Genomic DNA, 9,799 nt, shown 5'->3' on the forward strand with positions numbered 1-9,799 from the left:
GAATCACAGACCTGTACCCCTGAAACAAATCATACATTATATGTTAATTTAAAAAAATAATAATTTAGATGAGAAAAAGTGAAGGACTGCATTAGAATGAAAGCAATGGGAGTGCCTGTGTGGCTCAGTTGGTTAAACGTTTGACTCTTGATTTTGGCTCAGGTCATGATCTCAGGGTTGTGGGACTGAGTCTCGCATTGGGCTCCACACTGGGTGTGGAGCCTGCTTAAGATTCTCTTTCCCTCTCCCCCTGTCCCGCCCCCCTAAAAAAAATGAATGAAAACCTTGATGCCAGGAAGGAGTGGAGAGATGACTATGGCAGGCAAAACAATGACCTCCAAAGATGTTCACATCCGAATCCCCAGAAACTGTGAATGTGTTATGTTACATGACCGGGGGAATTAAAGTTGCAGATGAAACTGCAGTTTCAGCAGTTGAGGTACTAGTCAGCTGACCTTAAATTAGGGAGGTTATCCTGGATTACATGGGTGGGACCAATGTAATCACAAGGATCCTTAAATGGGGGAGAGGGAGGCAGATGGTTCAACAGGTTGTTGCTGGCTTTTGGTGGAAGGGAGCCCAAAGCTAAGGAATGCAACAGGCTCTAAGAACTGGACAAGGGAAGAAACGAATTCTCTCCTAAAGCCTCTGCAAGGAATGCAGCTGTGCTGATATATCTTAATTTTAACTCAGTAATATTGGTTTTAGACTCCTGACCTGTAGCACTGTAAGATAACAAATTGTATACTGTTTGGGACAAAAATTTGTGGTCATTTATTGTATCAGTGTTGGGAAGCTGAAATGTGGCAAGGACATTTAAAGGAGTAATGATTCCATAGGTCTTATCAGATTTCTAAGTATCAATGTCTAGGAGGAAAATATAATGTGAGTCTGGGTTTAGGGGAAGAGATTAGAACTGAAGAGAGACAGGGATGCCTGGGTGGCTCAGTCAGTTAAGCGTCTGCCTTCAGCTCAGGTCATGATCCCAGGGTTCTAGGATCGAGTCCCACATCGGGCTCCTCACTTGGCAGAGAGCCTGCTTCTCCCTCTACCTGCTCTGCCTGCCGCTCCCCCTGCTTGTGCTCTCTCTCTGACAAAAAAATAAAATCTTTAAAAAAAAAAAAAAAAGAACTGAAGAGAGACAGCTGAAGCTCTGGAAGTTTATGTGATGCCAAAGAAACAAGTGTAACAGTAGAGAAGGTGAAGAAAAAAACCAGAGGAACACCTACATTTGGAGGCCAAAAGGAGAAAGGAGCCATCAAAGTAGGAAGATGTGGAGTGGTCAGGGATGTGTCCATTAGAACAACACCACCTCAGAAAACAGGGAAAGAAAAAGCTTTAAGGACGTGGGAGGAGGAAGCAGATAATAGTTTTAAATGTTACAGAAATACCAAAAATGACACAGTTGTCCACTTACTTTGCACACTGATAGCTTAAAACAACAATAACGAAAACCCCAGAGACCCAGGCACTGCCCCCAGACCACTTAAATCAATCTCTGAGGCTGAGGACCAAAACTCAGGTGATTTTACTCTGCAGTTAGGATTGAGAACCGGTGGCATAATTGTGAAGTGGGCCTTTTCCTGTCACCCAGGCATTGACACTAAGACCTCAGCTGCAAACTGTAGACTTGAGCTCTCTCCAAATAGAGGCGCCAGCCATGGGGGCTAGATCCCTGCAGTGGTGGAAGTGGAAATGGGGAGTTTGTGTGGGGAGAAGCTTTCCTCTCTCTGAAGCCAAGAGAGGGGAGGTCCCCAAAAATCACTTGTAAATATTGGGGGTGCCTGGAGTAAGAGAATAATATCTTATTCCCACTCTTTCATCTGCTTAGAGAGGGGCTTACATGTCTGTCCCTGTGCCTACCTGAGCAGTGGGGAGAAAATGGAGAGGCCAGGTTTTCCGTCCGGGAAGCCAAGAATTGCTTGGAAAGTTGGTTGTGGGAGCATATATGTGTGGTGGGGGCGGGGGTAGGGAGTGAGAAGGGTGGTCAAAAAGTACGTGAATTGTCCATATCTTTCTAAACTTCTCTTCAAAAAAGCTTTCTGTGGCCTCCAGTGTAGACTGGCTTCCCTTGTCACCTGTTCTGGAACAGTTTCCAAATAGAATACTTTGGAGTATTTATTTTAGTGTAATTATTTGTCCACTTTTTTAAGACTGTTAGTTTCACGAGGACGGGGGTCATATTTTTGTTTTTGTTTTTTAATCTCCTCCATTGCATCTCCACCTGGCGCAAAGTAAGCATTTGCTAAACTTAATTGGATGACTGAATGAATTTTTTAAAGGAGAAGGGGATTTTTGACAATAATTATATATTAAAGTACAAATATATACACAATATAAGCATTAAAAATACTGGCTAGAGGGGCGCCTGAACGGCTCCGTTGTTAAGCGTCTGCCTTCGGCTCAGATCATGATCCCAGAGTCCTGGGATCGAGCCCCACATTGGGCTCCCTGCTCGGCAGGAAGCCTGCTTCTCCCTCTCCCTCTGCCCCTGCTTGTGTTCCCTCTCTCGCTGTGTCTCTCGCTGTGTCAAATAAATAAATAAAAATCTTCAAAAAAAAAAAAAAACTGGCTAGAGGGTTGCCTGGCTGGCTGAGTCAGAAGAGCATGTGACTCTTGATCTTGGGGTCATGAGTTCAAGCCCCAGGTTGGTTGCAGAGGTTACTTTAAATAAATAAACTTAAAAAAAAAATACTGTGTAGATACACACAACATGTTAACATTGATTTCATTTTAGTCATAGGATTTCAAGTTATTTTTATTTTCTTTGTAATTTATAAAAATTTCTACAAAGATGTTAACTACTTTTCTAAGCAGAAGCAAGGATATCAATACTATAAAATACACCTGCATGGGTACCTGTTAATGCTGGGCCCCTGGGCCCCGTCAGAAAGGACTGGGCTTGAGTTCTGCCTCTGCTCCTTACCACCCCTGTGACCTGGGGCAAGCTATTACCTAGTGACATCCCTTTCCTCATCTGTAAAGTGGGGATAATCAAAGACTCAAAGTAGGTGGCGATGAGGAGGTAAATGGGAGAATACATGTAGCATTTTGTACAGGATGCTTCTTAAGAGTCGACTATTGTTAATACTTGGGGGAGGTATCGCTTTCCCTTGGCACTGCAGGGAGTTTCTACTGTAAATATATGTGTAAATTCATTACGTTGTAGTTAATAATATTTAAATGCTAAACTTCAGCTTTGACAAAAAAAAAAATCAAAAAATAATTCAATGCATCACCAACAGGTGGCAGCATATCACCGTTTTTCCACAACATTGGGCGTGCTATGTTGTCCTTCCCGGACAACTGTCCCTGTTCCAATCTGTTTTAAAAGGAAGAAAATTTAGAATTTATCCAATTTATCTCCTTCAGTTGACATATATGGAAACCTGGAAATGAGGTAAAAAAACAAAAAACAAAAAACAAAGAGCACAACCTATTCGTTTGCCAAGAAAGAGGGGTTGGGAGAAGAGGTGGGAAAAACAGTCTACTTCACATTGAATTTGGGTTATTTCCACAATATCTCTTTGAGCTAATCAAGTAAACTTAGAAAATATGGCAGAAAACATTTTCTAGTTCTCAAATGGAAACATCACTTTGGGGAGCGAAAAATATATTTCCTAGTTATGCAAAGCAAATTGTTGGTGAGTCTTAAAACACAGAGATTCCCCTCCCCCACCTCCTTTTTTTTTTTTTTTTTTTTTTAGTATTTTCCAGTTGACAGAAGCATCACCCTTTGTTATATCAATAGATCCTCACAATCTGGGGTAAGGGTTATCATTTCTATTTTACAGACTAGGAAATAGAAGTTCAGAGAAGAAAATACCCTTTTACACAGGGGACACAAATTCAAATCCAGGCCATTCATTCATTCCTTTGTTCATTCATTGAAAGCAAGAATTTGTGAAGTTCCTGGTATGTGCCAATACTATGTAGCTGTTGGAGATGCCTAGGCTAACCAGGAACACACTTCCAAAAGATCTTAGTCTTCATCCTAATAGGGCTACAGGGTCTAAACTGCATGAAACCAAATTCCTGCCTTTCCCCACCACATCTGCACAGTGGTCTAGTAGGTACCCAACAAATATCTGTTACATCGAGCAGCCTGGGAACATCCCCAAAGGCCCTTGAGACCACAGAATTTCAATGAGGGTTTTACTGTTGGTCAAATATTACAGGCTTAGAATTATTTTTTAAATGTATTCAGTGTAGACTTAAAAAAAAATGGTTCACTCATTTCTCCCATTTCCTATGCCCCACCTCTGGTAACCACCAATCTGTTTTTATGAGCTTGGTGTTTTGTTTTGTTTTTTAGATTCCACATGTAAGAGAAATCATATGGTTTTGTTCTTCTCTGACTTCTTTCACTTAGCATAATGCCCTCCGGGTCTATCCATGTTGTCACAAATGGCAAGATTTCATTCCTTTTTGTGGCTGAATAATATTCCGTTGTATATATATCGCAATTTCCTTGTCCATTCATCCATCTATGGGCAGTTAGTTTGTTGTAACATACATCTTGGTTATTGTAAACAATGGTACCATGAACATAAGGGTGCATATATCTTTTCAAATTAGTGTCTTCATTTTCTTTGGATAAATACCTAGAAGTAGAAATGCTAAATCACATAGTTGTTCTATTTTTAATTTTTTGAAAACAATACTGTTTTCCATATTGGTTATACCAATTTATATTCCCACCATCAGTACACAAGGGTTCCCTTTTCTCCACATCCACGCCAACTGTTGTTACTTCTTGTTTTCTTAATAATAGCCATACCAACAGGTTTAAGGTGATATCCCATTGTTTTGAATTGCATTTTCCTGATAATAAGTGATGTGGAGCATCTTTTCATGTACCTTTTGGCCATCTGTATGTCTTCTTTGTATAAAATGCCTATTCAGATCTTCTGCCCATTTTTAAATTAGATTGGGGTTTTTGCTATTGAGTTATATGAATTCTTTATATATTTTGGCTATTAGCCCCTTATTAGTATACAATTTACAATTATTTTCTTCCATTTAGTAGGTTGCCTTTTCATTCTGTTGATAGTCCCCTTGGCTATACAGCAGCTTTTTAGTTTTATGTAGTCTCTCTTGTTTATTTTTGCTTTTGGAATCAAATTTTAAGACTCATCACCAAGAGTGCTGTGAATTGTGCAAGACTGTGGAATCACAGATCTGTACCTCTGAAACAAATAATGCGATATAAGTCAAGAAAAAAAAGAAGAAGAAGAAAATAAATAAATATTTTTTATTTTATTATTTTATTATTATTATTATTTTATTATTTATTTTTATTAAAAAATTTTTAAATAAAAAATTTAAAGAAAAAAAAAGACTCATCACCAAGACCTAGGTCAAGGAGCTTACTGCCTATGTTTTCTCCTAGGGTTTTTATGGCTTCAGGTCTTATGTTCAAGTCTTTAATCCAAGTTAATTTTTGTGTATGGTGTGAGATAGTCATCCAGTTTCATTCTTTCGTGTATGGCTGTCCAGTTTTTCCCAACACCATTTATTGAAGATATTATCCTTTCCACATTGTATATTCTTGGATCTTTTGTAATAAATTAATTTACTGTACATGCATGGGTTTATTTCTCGGCTCTCTATTCTGTTCCATTTATCTATGTGGCTGTTTTTACGACAATACCACACTGGTTTAATTACTATAACTTTGCAATATAGTTCAAAATCAAGGAGTATGATGCCTCCAGTTTTGTTCTTTTTTTCTCCAGACTGCTTTGGCTATTTGGGTCTTTTGTGGTTCCATACAAATTTTAGGATTCTTTGTTCTATTTCTGTGAAAAATACCATTGGAATTTTTTAAAATTTTTTTATTGTTATATTAATCACAATACATTACATCATTAGTTTTTGATGTAGGGTTCCATGATTCATTGTTTGTGCATAACATCCAGTGCTCCACGCAGAATGTGCCCTCTTTAATACCTGTCACCAGGCTAACCCATCCCCCACCCTCCTCCCCTCTAGAACCCTCAGTTTGTTTTTCAGAGTCCATCGTCTCTCATGGTTCCTCTCCCCCTCCGACTTACTCCCCTTCATTCTTCCCCTCCTGCTATCTTCTTCTTTTTCTTTTTTCTTAACATATGTTGCATTATTTGTTTCAGAAGTACAGATCTATGATTCAACAGTCTTGCACAATTCACAGTGCTCACCATAGCACATACCTTCCCCAATGTCTATCACCCAGCCACCCCATCCCTCCCACCCCCCACCACTCCAGCAACACTTAGTTTGTTTCCTGAGATTAAGAATTCCTCGTATCAGTGAGGTCATATGGTACATGTCTTTCTCTGATTGACTTATTTCACTCAGCATAACACCCTCCAGTTCCATCCACGTCGTTGCAAATGGCAAGATCTCATTCCTTTTGATGGCTGCATAATATTCCATTGTGTATATATACCACCTTTCTTTATCCATTCATCTGTCGATGGACATCTTGGCTCTTTCCACAGTTTGGCTATTGTGGACATTGCTGCTATAAACATTGGGGTGCACGTACCCCTTCAGAACCCTACATTTGTATCTTTGTGGTAATTACCCAGTAGTGCAATTGCTGGATCATATGGTAGCTCTGTTTTCAACTGTTTGAGGAACCTCCATACTGTTTTCCAGAGGGGTTGCACCAGCTTGCATTCCCACCAACAGTGTAGGAGGGTTCCCCTTTCTCCGCATCCCCGCCAACATCTGTTGTTTCCTGACTTGTTAATTTTAGCCATTCTGACGGGTGTGAGGTGGTATCTCATTGAGGTTTTGATTTGGATTTCCCTGATGCCGAGCGATGTTGAGCACTTTTTCATGTGTCTGTTGGCCATTTGGATGTCTTCTTTGGAAAAATGTCTGTTCATGTCTTCTGCCCATTTCTTGATTGGATTATTTGTTCTTTGGGTGTTGAGTTTGATAAGTTCTTTATAGATTTTGGATACTAGCCCTTTATCTGATATGTCATTTGCAAATATTTTCTCCCATTCTGTCCGTTGTCTTTTGGTTTTGTGATCTGTTTCTTTTGCTGTGCAAAAGCTTTTTATCTTGATGAGGTCCCAGTAGTTCATTTTTGCCCTTGCTTCCCTTGCCATTGGCGATGTTTCTAGGAGGAGTTGCTGCGGCTGAGGTCGAAGAGGTTGCTACCTGTGTTCTCCTTTAGGATTTTGATGGACTCCTGTCTCACGTTTAGGTCTTTCAACCATTTGGAGTCTATTTTTGTGTGTGGTGTAAGGAAATGGCCCAGTTTCATTCTTCTGCATGTGGCTGTCCAATTTTCCCAACACCATTTGTTGAAGAGACTGTCTTTTTGCCATTGGACATTCTTTCCTGCTTTGTCAAAGATGAGTTGACCACAGAGTTGAGGGTCCATTTCTGGGCTCTCTATTCTGTTCCATTGATCTATGTGTCTGTTTTTGTGCCAGTACCATACTGTCTTGATGATGACAGCTTTGTAATAGAGCTGGAAGTCCGGAATTGTGATGCCGCCAGCTTTGCTTTTCTTTTTCAACATTCTTCTGGCTATTCGGGCTCTCTTCTGGTTCCATATCAATTTTAGGATTATTTGTTCCATTTCTTTGAAAAAAGCGGATGGTATTTTGGTGGGGATTGCATTGAATCTGTAGATTGCTCTAGGTAGCATTGACATCTTCACAATGTTTGTTCTTCCAATCCATGAGCATGGAACCTTTTTCCATTTCTTTGTGTCTTCTTCAATTTCTTTCCTGAGTATTTTATAGTTTTCTGAGTACAGATCCTTTGCCTCTTTGGTTAAATTTATCCCTAGGTATCTTATGGTTTTGGGTGCAATTGTAAATGGGATTGACTCCTTGATTTGTCTCTCATCTGTCTTGTTGTTGGTGTATAGGAGTGCCACTGATTTCTGTACATTGATTTTATATCCTGCTACTTTACTGAATTCCTGTATGAGTTTAGCAGTTTTCGGGTGGAGTCTTTTGGGTTTTTCACATACAGTATCATATCATCTGCAAAGAGTGAGAGTTTGACTTCCTCTTTGCCGATTTGGATGCCTTTGATTTCTTTTTGTTGTCTGATTGCTGTGGCTAGGACTTCTAATACTATGTTGAATAGCAGTGATGATAGTAGACATCCATGCCGCATTCCTGACCTTAGGGGAAAGGCTCTCAGCTTTTCCCCATTGAGAATGATATTCGCTGTAGGTTTTTCATAGATGGCTTTTATGATATTGAGGTATGTACCCTCTATCCCTATACTCTGAAGAGTTTTGATCAAGAAAGGATGCTGTACTTTGTCAAATGCTTTTTCTGCATCTATTGAGAGGATCATATCATTCTTGTTCTTTCTTTTGTTAATGTATTGTATCACGTTGATTGATTTGTGGATGTTGAACCAACCTTGCAGCCCAGGGATAAATCCCACTTGTTCATGGTGAATAATCCTTTTAATGTACTGTCGGATCCTATTGGCTAGTATTTTGGTGAGAATTTTTGCATCCATGTTCATGAAGGATATTGGTCTGTAATTCTCCTTTTTGATGGGGTCTTTGTCTGGTTTGGGGATCAAGGTAACGGTGGTCTCATAAAACGAGTTTGGAAGTTTTCCTTCCGTTTCTACTTTTTGGAACAGTTTCAGGAGAATAGGTATTAATTCTTCTTTAAATGTCTGATAGAATTCTCCTGGGAAGCCATCTGGCCCTGGGCTTTTGTCGGTTGGGAGATTTTTGATGACTGCTTCAATTTCCTTAGTGGTTATAGGTCTGTTCAGGATTTCTATTTCTTCCTGGTTCAATTTTGGTAGTTGATACGTCTCTAGGAATGCACCCATTTCTTCCAGGTTATCTAATTTGCTGGCATAGAGTTGCTCATACTATGTTCTTATAATTGTTTGTCTTTCTTTGGTGTTGGTTGTGATCTGTCCTCTTTCATTCATGATTTTGTTGATTTGGGTCATTTTTCTTTTTGATCAGTCTGGCCAGGGGTTTATCAATCTTGTTAATTCTTTCAAAGAACCAGCTCCTAGTTTCGTTGATCTGTTCTACTGTTCTTTTCGTTTCTAGTTCATTGATTTCTGCTCTGATCTTTATTATTTCTCTTCTCCTGCTGGGTTTAGGCTTTATTTGCTGTTCTCTCTCCAGCTCCTTTAGGTGTAGGGTTAGGTTGTGTATTTGAGACCTTTCTTGTGTCTTGAGAAAGGCTTGTATTGCTATATACTTTCTTCTTAGGACTGCCTTTGCTGTATCCCAAAGATTTTGAACAGTTGTGTTTTCATTTTCATTGGTTTCCATGAATTTTTTTAATTCTTCTTTAATTTCCTGGTTGACCCATTCATTCTTTAGTAGGATGCTCTTTAGCCTCCCCATGTATTTGAGTTCTTTCCGACTTTCCTCTTGTGATTGAGTTCTAGTTTCAAAGCATTGTGGTCTGAAAATAGGCAGGGAATAATCCCAATCTTTTGGTATCGGTTGAGACCTGATTTGTGACCTAGGATGTGATCAATTCTGGAGAATGTTCCATGGGCACTAGAGAAGAATGTGTATTCTGTTGCTTTGGGATGGAATGTTCTGAATATGGCTGTGAAGTCCATTTGGTCCAGTGTGTCATTTAAAGTCTTTATTTCCTTGTTGATCTTTTGCTTAGATGATCTGTCCATTTCAGTGAGGTGGGGTGTTAAAGTCCCCCACTATTATTGTATTGTTGTCAATGTGTTTCTTTGCTTTTGTTATTAATTGCCTTATATAATTGGCTGCTCCCATGTTAGGGGCATAGATATTTACAATTGTTAGATCTTCTTGTTGGATAGACGCTTTAAG

Source organism: Zalophus californianus, chromosome 9, assembly GCF_009762305.2.
Source record: "Zalophus californianus isolate mZalCal1 chromosome 9, mZalCal1.pri.v2, whole genome shotgun sequence".
In the NCBI taxonomy this organism is placed as follows: Eukaryota; Metazoa; Chordata; class Mammalia; order Carnivora; family Otariidae; genus Zalophus; species Zalophus californianus.